This window comes from Crocuta crocuta, unplaced genomic scaffold (assembly GCF_008692635.1).
Source record: "Crocuta crocuta isolate KB4526 unplaced genomic scaffold, BGI_CrCroc_1.0 scaffold192, whole genome shotgun sequence".
Classification (NCBI taxonomy): domain Eukaryota; kingdom Metazoa; phylum Chordata; class Mammalia; order Carnivora; family Hyaenidae; genus Crocuta; species Crocuta crocuta.
In genome coordinates, this window is record NW_027528803.1 from 2,407,197 (window position 1) to 2,423,652 (window position 16,456).

Consider the following 16,456-nt stretch of genomic DNA (forward strand, 5'->3'; position numbering starts at 1 on the left):
CAAACAACATCATGGGAGCTCCCAATTACACGGAGCAATTTTAATTTCTTCTTTTCTTTTTTTCTTTCTTTTCTTCCTTTTAATATAAATATGTGCAATTTGTTCCTTAAGACATTCCATTCCATAGGTTGATAGAATTATTCTTGCTTTGAGAAAAACAGAATTATCATAGCAATAAATTCAATGATTATGATTGGGTAAGAGATATCAAGTGACATAACAAATGATGCATTTAACAGTTATTTTGCCACACAATAAAATTATCCTTAAAGAGTGTATTCTTATATTGAACTTTATCAAAGTCGAGAGGATATCATTCTTCATGTTTTAAACAATTCTTTGTTTGTTTTACCTTAGTGTCTTATGGTTTCACAGTCAGTTCTTACAGAGTTCTCTTTGCTGCCTCCCAAATATTTACATATGTTCATGGTATGTAAATTCAGCCCTCTTTTCAATTTTCATTCACCTGTAATGTAAAATACATATGAAATAAAATAAGTGAGATTATTTGAGTAATACATTGATGACTGGCTTTGTCTGAATTTTTTTCCTTTCTTCCTTCCTTTCTACCTTCCCTCTTTCCTTCCTTTCTTCCTTCCTTCCTATAAGTAAATATACACACACTCATATTTATATACATATATGCATATACATTTATATATAAACATATATATTTATTTATTCATATATATGAGTTGCGGAAAAACTTTTATTGGATGAAAATCTTTTATAAATAATGTTATGTACAGAGTAAATATAATTTTAGCAAAGCAATTTCTTCCTACCTATGTCCTCCCTGTATCAATCACCTCTTTCTTTGCTGAGTACAAGAATGACTTGCTGCAGTTTGCCACACATCACTTTCCTGAGCTGTAACTTATTAGAATGAGAGCGTGATGAATTTCCCCAGTTTTGTACATCCAATCAGCATGTTCATTGTCTGAGAGCACCCCCACCCCCAGTGATGACTAAAGATACCCACTGTTTGCCTCTGGGTTTTTCCAGAAGCCTTGTGCTTTAATTCAGCTGCTGCTTTGCATTTGAAAACTAAATCAGACTCAATCTTTCAGAGTCTTTTTGATCTTTGGTTTTATGGTAATGAGACATTGGCTGCAGAAACCTCCATTCAGAGAATTCAAACAGATATTAGCACATATTAGCAGATACCAAAAAAAANCAGGGGAAAGATGCAAAAAAACCAAAAAAAAAAAAAAAAAACCAAACCAAAACAAAAAAAAAACAGCCTACATACATCATTTAAAGTCTTCCATTCTTTTCAAATTGCTCACCTATAATTAAAAACATTTTGGCCATTAAAAGTGCTTCAGAAAATAGAATGATCCTTATGCATTTTTAAAATCTATTATTTTAAAATATATAAGCTTGAATTAACTTCTTATCTATAAATCTCAATTTGTCCATCTCTAAAATGGGAAGGGAAGATGGGAAAATTAGGGTTTTCTGAGTCATTAAAGAACATTTCTGTAAGAAAAAAAGTCACAAATTTGTTTACAATATAGGTGTTACTGTTGCAGTGAAAATAACAAAATTCGGAATCCAAGGAGTGTGTCAAAGTCCAGTTTAGGACTTAACTACCAGGAGGGACAAGACAATTTGTTATCCAGGTTCTTATTTTTCTTATCAGGGAAGTGAAGTGGTTCAACTTAATGACTGGAGCGAAGATTCTAAATGTCAAAGTAAATAACTTGTTTTTTTTTAAATGTTCATTCATTTATTTTGAGAGTGAGACTGCGAGATAGAGCATGCATGCACAAGTAGGGGAGGAGTACAGAGAGAGAGGGAGAGAGAGTCCGAAAAAAGCTCCATGCTAAGCCTGGAGCCCAAATGCGGCAGGGCAGGGAGGGGTGGGTAGGGGGAGGCTCTATCCCAAGATTGAGAGATCATAACCTTAGCTGAGATCAAGAGTCTGACATTTAACCAATCAAGCCACCAGATGCCCTTGAGCAATTTGTTTTTAAAAGCTGTTTAGCTAGGGGAATCCACAGTATGTTACTACTGTTAATCATGAAAGAATCTCAAAATACAATTTTAATGAAGTTATTAACTGGGAAAATTAAGGATCCTATTCTGATATTCTTCTTTAATACTGAGTGAGTAGTTCTTCACTAGAATTGCAATAGAAATAGTATATGTGTATCGTAGTCTAAACCTTACAAACATTAAATATATTCATTATATATTCCATAGAAAGTAATAAGACACTTTTTGATCAAGGTCTATTTACAGTATTCCTTATTTCTTTGTTTTCTAACAAGTCATTGAAATGCTTATGATACATGAATCATTAGCAGAAAAATCTGAATATTGGGGTAGCTGGGTGGCTCAGTCAGTTAAGTAACTAACTCTCCATTTCAGCTCAGATGATGATCTCATGGTTTAGTGAGTTTGAATCCTGTATCTGGCTCTGTGTTGACAGCATGGATCCTGCTTGGGATTCTCTTTCTCTTTCTCTCTCTCTCTCTCTCTCCCTCTCCCTCTTCCTCTCCCTTGCTGTGCTGTCTTTGTCTCTCTCAAAATAAATAAATAAACTTAAAAACAATTGAAAAGAAGGAAAATAGGAAGATCTCCATCTGTTAGAATACTGAAAAATAAAAGGAGAGGCAGAAATTTTAGTGAAGGAGCAAAAATCTAACAGTAAAATGCAAATCAATAGTATCTGAGGTTGAGGTGGATGAGGAGAATAAGGTATATCAGGAACAGGAAGAGATGGATAAGGACATTTTTCCTTTCTTGAATTCCTTTCTTTCCTTTTTTACATTTAACTAATTGGCACTTTGACAACAAATCCAAATTTACAGGTACAATTAAAGATGCATTTCTGTGTTTTTGAACTGTGCTTTGACTTACATAATCTTCAAATTGGAAGTCTTTTGGGGTCTGTATCTCAGCATGTAACTTGGCTGAACACACCCTTGGTCTGACATACAACTTCCTGCTTTGTCTTGATAATATGTTCCCACTTCACGCTCCTTCAAAGTTCTTTCTGCCTTCCTCACCAATTCTTTAGAGCTCAGTTCTCAGTTCTTTTCTCATTCTACACATACTCTGAAAGATATTACATTCATTCTCATAGCTTTAGTTGTTATTACTTTGTTGAGCAGCCCTAATCTTGCATAGTACTCAGGCTTTAACTGTTTATACTTGACTCCAGTCTTTGTGGCTGGTTCCAGAGTAAATTTGAATACAAACTGCATCTTAGTTTTCTTTGTCATGAACTATGGAAAATAATGTATTTGTAGTGGATATTTAAATCGTAACACAAGAATTATACTTACATTTGAGGATGGTTAAAAGAACAATGGATGTTATCCTAAAGAAGAAAATGTTTCCAGAGATGACAACATTTTAAGGCAGTGATTCTAAGAAAGGAGGATAGAAACATTCTTTTTACAGTGTCGTTTAAAATCTGGAAATGGTTGGTACATATTTTCAAGCTAAATGTTTTAGTCATATTATTTATTGTGTGAATTTTAAGTTGTTAATAAAATGATTCAGAAGTTTTTTGTTGTTTTGTTTATAAAAATTGTCATAGATTTATGGGGTTTGAGATCCTTGACATATGGTTTTGGAGTAAGGAATTTTCTCTGTGGGGTCGTCTGAATTGTTCAGTTGGTTAAGCATTGGACTCTTGGTTTAGGCTCAGGTCAGTTACTGAGTTCGAGACCCACCTTGAGCTCCATGCTGACAGTGTAGAGCCTGCTTGGGATTCTCTCTCTACCTCTTTCTCTGCCCCTCCCCTGCTCACTCCCTCTGTCTCCCTCAAAAAATAAATTAAAAACAAACAAACAAACAAAGAAATGTTCTGTGTCCTGAAAGTTTCTATTTAAAACCTTATTTGGAAGTTACAATGAGTCAAAATCTTTGAAGCAAATGATGATTTGTCTAACCATCCACATTTGTAAACAGTGAGATACTTTTAAAATATTTTTTAATGTTTATTTATTTTTGAGAGAGAGAGCGAGAGCACAAGAGGGAGACAGAGGATTCCAGAGCACAGAGACTGATGTTGGGCTCAAACCCACAAACTGGGAGACCATGACCTGAGCTGAAGTGGGACCCTTAAATCAACTGAGCCACCCAACCACCTCAGTGAAACACTTTTTATTAAATGTGTATGTATACCATTGAAGGTATTTCATCATATAGTGACCATAAATTTTATACATACCCAAGTGGGTAGAAAGGAGAGATTTACCCTCACCTGATGTCAAATAGGAAGAGGACAATCTACGAAACAGGCACTAATTGGCTAATTTTGTCCTCATTGTTCATAATGCAATGTTTGGCTGAGACAAATAAGGGGAAGACATATTATAGAAGAAATTCTAGTGTTAGAAAGTATTTCTAACACAGATAAAATATGTTTACAGATCTAAGAATTTGATAGGTCATCATCAAAAACCCAGTAAAAGAACTTTCATATAATTTTTCAATTAAATGTTATTGAGGGTCCATTTAACACTAGATTTATATTTGGCATAAACAATGAAAGGTAAATAAAATATGGATTCTATGCTCCAAGTGTTTATCAGGAAATTGGGAAGGCACAAAAATTAAAATATACTTAGTGCCGTTGAACTCTACACTTAACAGCTGATAGAATCAATTTTATATTATGTACTTTTATCACACACAAAAATCTAGTTCTGTTGAAATGGGTCTCACTTGAAGGGCTCCTGTGTGGCTGTTGGTTAAGCATCTGATTCTTGGTTTTGGCTCAGGTCATGATTCATGGTTTTGATCCCCGTTTTGGGCTCTGTGTTGACACAGCAGAACATACTTGGGATTCTCTTCGCTCCTCTCTCTCTCTCTCTCACACACACACATATAAATAAATAAATAAATAACCGTTTAAAGTATTTTAAAAAAGAAAATAGTTCTCATTTGAAACATTGTAATAAAGCTAGTACAGTCATATCATTCCAAGGTCTGGGACTAGTTGCAGGCTCAGGATTCCTGAAATAAAAAATAGTTCATGTTACTTAAAGAAGAACTATATGATAAAATCATAAATGTTTGCCACAAATCGTTCTTCTAGTGATCCCTAAATGATCATCTGTCAGGTAGCTCATGGGTTATTGAACATCATCTCTAATCTAAGAACTTATGTTAATGCTTTGATGAATGAAATGTAATCCATTTACAGGTCAAAATGAATACTCACTGACTTTAGGTGATAAGTGGGTTTTTAAGTAAACTTGTAGTACAGTGAAACTAGTGGGTCCACAGACCTTGTTTTTATTTGCCCAGTTTCTTCATATACAGTTAAAATGTCACACACAGCAAATGGGAGATTGTTCCCTGATATTTGGAGTGAAGGTCATTATGGTAGGAATAAATAGTGAAAAGCTTTGCAGCTTCTTCTCTTATAAAAATCATAAGCCAAATGCAAAACTACATCCCTTCTGGGATTTCAGAGATTACTGCCACCCTCAAAATGTTGAAAATGCAGGCAAGGATGGGGATTTGCATGATAGGTGATGAGGGCTGATAATGGAAATTATTAGGATATATTTTTCCTAATGTTTTACACTTTTTAAAAAATAAATGAGCAAATAGAAAAACAGTGTATCATAAGATTTATAACACAGGTAGAAATGATGTATATGACAGCAATAGCACAAAAGGTTGAAGGGAATACAAAATTGTACCACTGGAAGATTCAATGATAAGTTAAATATATTAAAAACCGAGAAATACTTTATAAATTAAAAAGAATAAAGCAATATTAAGTTGATAGTAAAGATAAATAAAATCATTTTAAAATTCTAATGGAAGACTAGAAAAGAGGGGGAGGAACAAAGAATAGATGAGATGAATAGAAAGCAATGAGCAAGATAGTAGATTGAAACCCAAATGTATGGATTGTTATATTAAAAGTTAATTTTATTAATATTACAATCAAAAGCACAGATTGTGAGGAAAGATATATATTAACGCCAAACTATAGGCTATATACAAGAAAGCAGCTTAGAAGTATATAAACAGATTAAAAATAGAGTTTCAACCTCCATGAAGATGGAATTACAGAAAACTGATGTACGTTTCCTCATAAAAAAGGTAAAACACAGAACACCAAGGACATAGCAGCACTCAAGATATGACAGCAGGAGAATGACCTTTGAAAGATGAGAAAAAAATGAGGTGAGCCATAGATTACAAGCTCACTTCTGGGAGAATGCTTCCAATTTTTGNAGGAGACTGGGCTGAAATTCTAGGGAAGATAAGATGGCAAAGGTCTGAAGAACAGAGTATTAGAGTGAAGAAGCTACAAGAGGGAGAGAACTCCAGAAATCTGTGGAGGATCTTCTGTGGACGTTTAGTTGAGTCTTGATGACCACATATACAGGCAGAAACTATCCAACGCTGAGAAAGGAAGTATGTGACAGGTGCAGGGGATACTTCTTGAAACTTCTATAGGGCCAACAGCCCAAAGCTGAAAAGTTCATAATTCAGGGAATATCAGGTGGGATACTAAGAAAGATCTTGCCTTAGTTGTGGGAAAAAATAACCCTAGATTAAATGTATCTTTGGACACGCCTAATAAAGATTAAATAATACCTTAGAAGATCAAACTATTTCTAAGTAGCCATCTATGTCTCACAATGTGAGTGTATTTTCAGTTCAAAACCTTGCATTTGGTTCTTTTTTATATCTTTTATTTACTTGTGGAGGCTTTCTCCTTTTCATTTGGTTCAAGAGTGTTTGTAATTATTCACTGAAGCATTTTTATCCGGGCTGCTTTAAAATCATGTCAGGTAATTCTGTCATCTCTATTATCTTGGTATTGGCATTTATGTCTTTTTTTGAATTCAGTTTGAGACCTCTCTTCCTGGTTCTTGATATGTTGAATGATTTTTTATTGAAAATTGAATTGTATTATTCTGAATCTTACTTAATTTTTATGTTTTAACTGGTTTGTTTTGTTTTGATGTTGCTCCTGCTGAGGAAAGTTGATATCACCTCACTATTACCAGGTAGAGGCAAGTCAATTTCTTCCTAGGTCTCCACTGACACCTGAAGGGGTTGGGAGGCTTTTCCTTATTCTTAAGCAAGAATAGGAACACTGACTCCTCACGTGGTTTCCACTGACACTGCAGTAAGGAGACCTGGTCACTGATGGGTAGTAGTGAAAATCCTGCCTTTCCAGTAGGCCTCTTCAGACACCAGGTCAGTGTAGGAAGAAGGTGCTTCTTCCTGATGGGGGAATGAAATTGTAGGCTTAACATATTCTTCACTGACACTGGGGGAGGGTGAGGGAGTGGGATGTCTTGTTACTGGCCAGTGGTAATGAAAGTTTCATCTTTCTACTTTGTCTTCTCTAATATCATCATAACAGGTGCTTCATTACAGCCTGGAAGGCTGGAAGTCGATGTTCTTCACTCAGTCTTAGCTGGAAGAGTGAGCGTGGGAGCAGTGCTTTCTGTGGTGTTTTTCTGGAATACAGTGGCTGCAATCTAAAAATTGTACATCTGGGGGCACCTGGTGGCTCAGTTGGCTGGGCCTCCAACTTTGGCTCAGGTCATGATCTCAAAGAGTGAGTTCAAGCCCCACTTGTGCTCACTGCTGTCAGTGTAAAGCCCAATTCAGATCCTCTGTCCCTCCCCCCTCTGCTCCTCCCTGGCTCATTCTCTCTCTGTCTTTCTCCCTCCCTCTCTCTCTCTCTCAAAATTAAATAAACATTTAAAAAATAAATGTAAAAAGAAATATTGTACATCTGTTAGATTGGCCCTAGTCCATTTACTGGAGAGTATCAACTTCTGTTTGGACTTTAGTTTTGTGTGTGCTACTAAGTATTTCTACATAGCCAACTTCTTTATCTGAGAATCTAGGGAATATGTGGCACAAATAAGACCCAGGGAATTCACTTCCATGTCATTTTTAAGACCCAAGACAGACCATTAATCAGTCTACCTTCTTCTGCCCACTTTTCATAATCTTCCTCTGTTGTTTTATAATTAATGTGTATACATTACATAAGTGTGTGTGTATACATTATTGTGTACATTAATTGTGGCTTTAATTGTGATAAGTGAAAGCAATAAAGAAGCTTCTTCCCAGAAGTAAAAGTCCAAGTTTTCTTTTTTGTGATAGATAAAATGAGTCTACATAAACATTTGATCACATTGACCTCTGTGCCCCTCAGAGCTAGTTTTGTAATCTATAATAAATTTTAGAGTAGCTACTGCATAAATTTAAAACTCAGAACTGGTGAATCTTGCTTATAGAGGGATTTAAAGCTATAGGTATAATAAGGAGTAAATACGGAATTCTCCCTAATGATGCAGTGATATTTGCATTAGAATTATGATTTGTGGCATTAAATATGCTTGAATATAGATTTTACCTGGCTTTAGATTTAATCTATCCTTTAGAAGTCTTTATAATAGATTGTGAAATAGTTTTGAAGTTGGAAGTATTGTGAGGGAAGGAGTAGAATAAGTAAACTTTGTTTGAGCTGAGATACTGTCTCCACTTTTCCAGGCCCCGTGAGTGTGAAACAATTATTTAACCCCAGTTTCATTTATTTCTCTCTAAAAGAACAATGATATTTGCCATAATTACCTCAATGGGTTATTTTATCCCTAAATTTTAAATTGTATATTAATCATTATTCATTGATATTAATCACTGTAATATTCACTATTGAAACCACATGTTTTTGAGACAACATTTGTGTAAGCTGAGTCACTGATAATTTTGAAGGGAAAAAAACATGATGCACGTGCAAGCTGCCTGATCAATAAAATATGAATTTTGTGTACACCAAATATACCTGATAATAATAATGTAAGTTTAGAGATTCATAAAGCTCAATGAATATGAATCAGGATAGAGAAATAGCTGCAACATGACTTTTAAAAACACATTAGGTGTTCTGCGCACAATATCTATATATATGTAAGCTTCTGGTGGGCTGACTCTCCTACAGGAATAAATTAAAACTTTGTAGATAATACCAAAAATGACAAAAAGGAAAAAAATTACAGAACCTACTCAGATGATTTAGAGAATGAACAAAGACAAGCAGATTTTGAAGATCAACTGCCACACAGAAGCAAAAAAGGAACAATATGGTCAAATATTCTGTTATTATGGCTTTCGGCTAGAGGGAAACCCACAAAGAGTTCTGTGTAAGATGTTTGCAAGTTTAAAAGAAAGAAAATTCATCTTCATGATGTGAAGACACAGAGGACAGAGGTCAGTACAAACAGCCACAGAAAAATACAGAGTAAATTTCAAAGGGAGGAGAGAGAGAGAGGAGATGGCTACATTCTATGTACAAACTGGTTTAGACATAAAGGTCCATATGCATACGGTAGACTGTAAGCAACCAAACTAGGGATGAAGACAGTGAAATATGATTTCGGTTGCTCTCTAAGAAATGGAGTTTGAATTTTGAGTCTCTTCAAGTTAAATTTCCTATTAAACTTACCAATGTTCTTAAAAATAAGATAACAGAATTCTTAGGATCAACAATATTATTTTCACAACATCCACATATAAACCCAAATTACTCAACATCTGAGTAACCTGGAAAATGTGACCCATTGTCAAAAATAGAAGACCCTGAGACGACCCAGATGTTGATTTCGCCAGAGAAGAGCTTTAGAGCCCCTATGATAACTATACTTATTAATATGAAAAAAAATATTTTTCAATGGGTGAAAAAATATAGAATATCAACAGAAAGTTTCAAACAATAAAAATAAACAAACAATAAAACATAATCAAATGGAAATACTTCAACTAAAAAAATAAAACATAATGTCTAAAATAAAATTTCACTGATTGGTCTCAACAACAAAATGAAGATTACATAAGAAAGAACCAGGGATACTGAAAATATTAATAAAAGTTACCCAATATAAGGAACAGAGAGAAAAAAGACTGAAAAATACTAATACAGGCTCAGGGACTTCTGAGACAATATCAAAATGTTTAAAATACCCGTTATTGCAGTCCCTGAAGAGAAGAGCAGGTAAAAAGTTTTTGAGACAATATTTGATAAAAATTTCCCTAATTTGGTTAAAAAAATATAAAGCTTCAAAGAGTTCAGTGGATTCAAAGCAGGATAGAAATAAGAAAACCGTGCTCAAAATATCATAGACAAAGTACTGCAAACCCAAAATTTAAAAAGCCTGAAAAAAGCTAGAGTAACACAAGAAGTATAGAACCGGGGTGCCTGGGTGGCTCAGTTGGTTAAGGAAGTGTAGAACCATATCCATGGCTGCCAGAAGACAGTAGAATAAAATCTTTAAGAGGTTGAATGATGAAAAAAAAAATCTATGAACTCAGAAACATTATATGTTACAAAAATACCTACAAGAGGGGCGCCTGAGTGGCTCAGTCGGTTAAGCATCTGACTTCTCCTCAGGTCATGATCCCAAGATTGTGGGTTCGAGCCCTATATCCTGCTCTGTGCTGACATCTCAGAGCCTGGAGTCTGCTTCGGATTCTGTGTCTGTCTCTCCTCCACTCACACTCTGTCTCTCTCTCTCAAAAGTAAATACATATTTTTAAAAATACCTTTAATAATAATCTGCAAAAATACTTGTAAATATATAATGAAATAAAGACATTAATGGAATAAAGACATTTATTGATAGATGAAGTAGACATTTCCACATAAAATGTATTGCCGCCAGAGTGTAATATAAGAAATGGTAAAGGAAGTATTTTACACTGAAAAGAAATGGTACAAGACAATTTTTAGAAAGGAATGAAGGAGGTCAAAAATGCTAAAAACTTCATAAATATAAAGACAGTGCTTTCTTATTGTCTCTAAAGCACATATATGGTTTAAAGCAACATTACAACATTATCATGTAAAATTATAATGCATATTGTGATTATATCGCTAAAGGTGGGAAATGTTCCCACATGTTTTAATGTTTCTACATTTGACTTACCAGTGGTACATTAAACATAAGTAGAATATTATGAGGATCTGTATAAATAATTGCAGTACTTGTATATAAATAATTGCTGTTGTATTGAGTGAGATAATTATATATATGAATGATCAAAAGGAACAAGATTAGTATCAATTAGTTAAATGATGCACCTTCAGATATCAGTGGTGCAAATGGAAAACTGTGTCTGAAAAAGATTTGACATCTCATCAAAGTAAAACAAATCAATGGGAAAAAGTTGATTCTAGCATATCAGGTAAAGTACACAGAGATCTAGTTCATGTATACTCTTGTGCTAACACTAGAGATCCATGTAAATTGGAGTTGCTTGAAAAGTTTTATGATCTGCCCACTTTTTCTGGATTTCATCAGCTAGGATCATATTAATTATAAATTGGTAATAAATATATGAACTGTAAAATTAGATATGAATCTTTGGGATAAATAAAGCTATAAAAAAGGATACAGGGATGCTTCCAATAATCACAGAATAGGTACATATAAATACATTTGGGATATATATGTGTGTATTATATACTTATGGTTTCACATAGTTACATATATAATCTAATATATATTATATTACATAATAGTAACATATAGTTTATATATAGTATTATACATAATATGGTATATACATATTATACATATATGCTATGACATATATTATTTAATAATTACATATTTTATATATACTATTACATGTAATATAGTATAATATGCTATATGTATTATATAATACATATATCTGTAGTTAGCAGTTGAGTCTAGTGAAGGAAAGAACATTACAACCACATCACATTCACATTTAAATAAGGCCGATGTTGCAGATGCTAAGGTTAGGAGGGCATACCAATCAACGCAGCTGCCATGTTTTACTCTAATTTCCATCCCTGTTGCTCTTTTATAAGAAGTCCACATGCTGTAAGAAAGAAATAGATGATTTCAAATCTACTAATTATTATCATGATGTTATTAATTTAGACCAAGATAATAATAAGATAGTGTCTATAAAGAAAGACTTCATTATGGAATTAATTGCTTTGATTAGGGTCAACACAGGAGAAAAGATTTGCATAGCATTTAAGAAACAATTACTTTGATGGCTATTCAGGAGCCAAAGACATGCAAATTCAAAGAGCGCATTTTACAATTTCCCCTTTTACATTCAGATGCTAAGTTCTCTGATAAACCCCACTTGTTCAACAGAAAATTAAAATCACTGAATTGAAGAAGATCTGAGTAATGATGTATTATTGATGTATTCTGTAAATGTTCAAATTATTCTTGGCTTCAATTTCAAATTTATTTCATAGAAACAAAAAAATGGCATTACAAAGTCAATGTTAATCTTAGTGTTGATGTTGTGGTTGTTTTCCCCTAATAGATGTCGATAGAAGTAAATTATAGTTATCTTTATGAATTTACTGTTACTCTTTTTATTCTCATAGTTCTTGACTCGAAGACACATATGGAATGAGAATCTTCTCTGTGTTTAACACCTGCTTCCAATTCATTGACTAAAAATGTAACTTAATTCTTTTGTTTGCTCTTCTCAGTATTTTTATTGCATTTTTTCCTTTGATGAATGTTTAAACTCAATTTAAAATGAAATATCTAAGATATATCTCTCATATAAAATATGTTCTCCATGAAAAATGAAAAATTACCAATATATTTGGTATGTATAAGTAAACTAAGTTTGTTTTCCCTTTTCTCTTATTTTCTTGGCTGCTTTTCACGGTAATGTCCCTTTGAAGCAAATGACCAAAACTATATCCAGGATCATATTTGACCATTAAATTTTAGAGGGAGTCATGAGCCTGTAAATGTCAAGATATTTGACTCTTATTGAATAATAAGCAAACTAAAAATAGTTTACTGATTCTAAAACATCTGCTTTATATTGAAAAATAACCATTAACCAAATTACACATGTTCCCTTATTTGTTTAAAGTTTATTTATTTTGAGAGAGAGAGCACGGGAGGGGCGGAGAGAGAAGGAGAGAAAGAGAATTTCAAGCAGGCCCTGCACTGTTAGTGCAGAGCCCCACGATGTGGCACTCAAACCCACAGACCCTGAGATGGTGACCTGAGCAGAAATCAAGTGTCAGATGCTTAACAAATTGAGCCACCCATGTACCCCAGCCTTGAAAAACATATATGAACAAATATTTCCCTTTCATATTTTTTTAAATTAATGTTTATTTTATTTTTGAGAGAGATAAAGCATGAGTGTGGGAGGGGCAGAGAGGGAGGGAGACACAGAATCCAAAGCAGGCTCTGGGCTCTGAGCTGTCAGCACAGAGACCAACACGGGGCGTGAACCCACCAACTGTGAGATCATGACTTGAGCCAAAGTCAGAAGGTCGACTGACTGAACCACCCAGGTGCCCCTCATATTCTTTTTTTTTAAATTATGCTCTCATATCAAAAAATATCTTACTTTTAATTAAATGGAAAAGTGTGGTCTTGACATTTAAAGATATTTCTGATGTGTATTACTTGAGAGAGAGAAAGAGGAGGGGTGTGTGTGTGTATGAGTTGGGGAGAGACAGAGAGAGAATCCCAAGCAGGCTCCATGCTGTCAGCACAGAGCCTGATGTGGGGCTTGAATCTCTGAACTGTGAGATCATGACCTGAGCTGAAATCAAGAATCATGAGCTTAATCAACTGAACCATAGAGGCGCTCCTATCTTTGACATTTAATTAGCAAGAAAAAAGAACATCTAGAAGATATAGTATAGTATTCCCGATTTTTCTTTCATATATTCGTTTTATCAACATGAGACACTGTAATTACAATGTTATAAATGAATTCTCATCAAAATTTTCCTTATTCAAGATCCATAAACCCTTAAGTAAAAACCAAAAGTGCATCCACAGAAGAATTATTTTTTCATTTTATATGAAAACTTTAAACGAAGCCTTTTTTTTCAGAGCAGGTTTAGGTTCACAGCAAAATTGAGAGGGAATTACAGAAATTTCTGATATGACTTCCTGGCCCCATACAATTGTATTATCTGTGCTCCATTCTTTCCTAAATATTATACTGATATTTATGTAAGATATCTGTGAGTCTATAAGTTAAGCTGTCTTTTAAGTTCTTTCACATGATTCAGGAAGGCAGGTCTGAGGACCCAGGAGGTGTCCTGCAGATCCAGCCCAAAGGATCCTTGGCTTTGCAAGGGATGGAAATCAAATGTGAGCCAGCAGGAGGTGAGAGCCAAATTCATTAAAGACAGAGAGCAGAGACACATGGACTGAGTGTCCAGGAGACTCAGAAATGAAAGGAGGGAGTCTTGCCTTTGCTTGGAGTTTAGGGTTTTTACTGGGGACTATGGTCTGATGCATGTGTCCTCTAGGCATATAGGAACAGGTCCGAGTAAGGACAGGGTCCAGATGTCCTTCATAAGTCACTCATTTTCTGAAGTTAGGGGTGTTGACCTTGAGGTGTTTGGAGTCAGTGGTCTAAGAGAACATTCATGATGTTCCTGCCTGTCACTCTTTACATGTTATCTACTGTACTGAAAGACTCCAAAGATAATTGTCTATCCCTGACAAGGAGTACATATGTTATTTGCATTACAAAAAGGTATGTGTGGAGTGGGGTGCAAATCCTAGCAAGAATAGAAGCTGGAGCAAAGGAAAAAAGTGGCCTTTTTATGGGGTCCCTTCAGTTTTCCTGTCTCACATACACAAGATCAAAATTGAAATTTGGTTTTCAAAGATGCAAATGCAGTAATAAATATATTCATTTAGCATGGTCAAACAAAGACTGTCATTTTAAATCTATATCTTATAGCAAGCATTAAGGAATTAGAGTTTATAATTCTCCTTCAGCAGCCCTTTAGCTTTAAAAATCATCCATCCAATCCCAACTCATTAAATTTTTCATGAAATTTTAATTTTACATTTTTAGTGCCAAAAACATCTGCAGAAGCGTTGCCCCAAATGGGGAGTATATTCCAGATGACCACAGACAATAAATACATCAGTTCATTTTCTAGTGTGTACCAGAGCTGACAACATTAGTATCAGGAGGTATTAATTATAGGATTTCAACTATCTTGTGTCCCAATTAGGTTATATAACCAATCCTAGATTTGTTACATTTCCCTGAGGGTGTGTTGCCCACATCTCTATTTTTGGAACAATTCCTTATTAGTCAAAGATACTGGCTTTAATAAATCGAACTCAACCTTCACCAAATAGAAAAGGAATTCATTATAATTCTGGATTTGTTTGAGAGATTCACAGAATTCAGGAATAGGTTAAGAAGCAGGAGAAAAGGAAAGGGAACCAAAAAAAGATGAAGCTGCAAGAAATACAGCCAAGTCCTTGCTAGTCTAATCAGGCATTATTGTTGACTCAGCCATCATTACTACTGTGGAATACCACTGGTCTTGGGTACCAACGCTACACTATTGCTGGATTAACAACACTTTATATTTTTCTGCCATGACCATGTTAATTCTAAGCCTGAAATAGTGTGATGAATTTGTTAAAGTAACTATTAAGTTGGAAGACCTTGCTTATGAAAAATAATTAACATTTTTAACTACCCACCTAAAAATATATAGAGAAAAATGACTCATTCATTACTCTCAATAAACCTTGCTCAGAAATCCAAGTTCATTATCAACTTGTCAACTGATCACCTGGAAAACACTACTTCATCTTGTGATGCTGCCCTTTTGTGACATTAAGGAAGAGAGAATATCATTCATTTCCTCTTTGTAGATAGAAAGCCTCAAACAATGTTAGAGTTTAAAAGAGCAGACGAGGGGCACCTGGGTGGCTCAGTCGATTAATCGTCTGACTTACGCTCAGGTCATGATCTCATGGTTTGTGCGTTCGAGCCCTGCATTGGGCTGACTGCCAGCTCAGAGCCTGGAGCCTGTTTCAGAGTCTGTATCTCCCTCTCTCTCTGACTCTCCCCTGCTCATGCTGTCTCTCTCTCTTTCACTCAGAAATAAATAAAACATTTTAAAAATTAAAAAAAACAACAACAATTAGTAGTAGAATATTGAAGTTATGGGATGGAGCACAGCCTCCAAATAATATACCCTGGGGATAATCTTGGCTCTCTTATTTATGAAGCATATGATGCTAGGTGATTTTTAAACCAATCTTCAAAATAGGATGATAATCGTAACTATGTATGGATGTGTGATATACATGGAATATTGCAAGCATTCAGTTAATTAAAATATGAAAAAATGTTAGGAGAGAATTCTGATATGCCATAATTATACCTAAATTTAATTTTTTATATGTGTACTGTGAAACTTGAAAGGTATAGTCTTCACAAAGAAGTTAATGTAACAAATGGCTAATGCAGGTTTAATATGCTAATCACATAGGAATATGCACGAGTTACAGGAAAGGGAGATACAGAAGTAAAATATGAGACTATGAAGTGGAAGTTAAAATATGTAATCTGTGGGCGCCTGGGTGGCTTAGTTGGTTAAGCGTCCGACTTTCGCTTAGGTCATGATCTCGCGGTTCATGGGTTC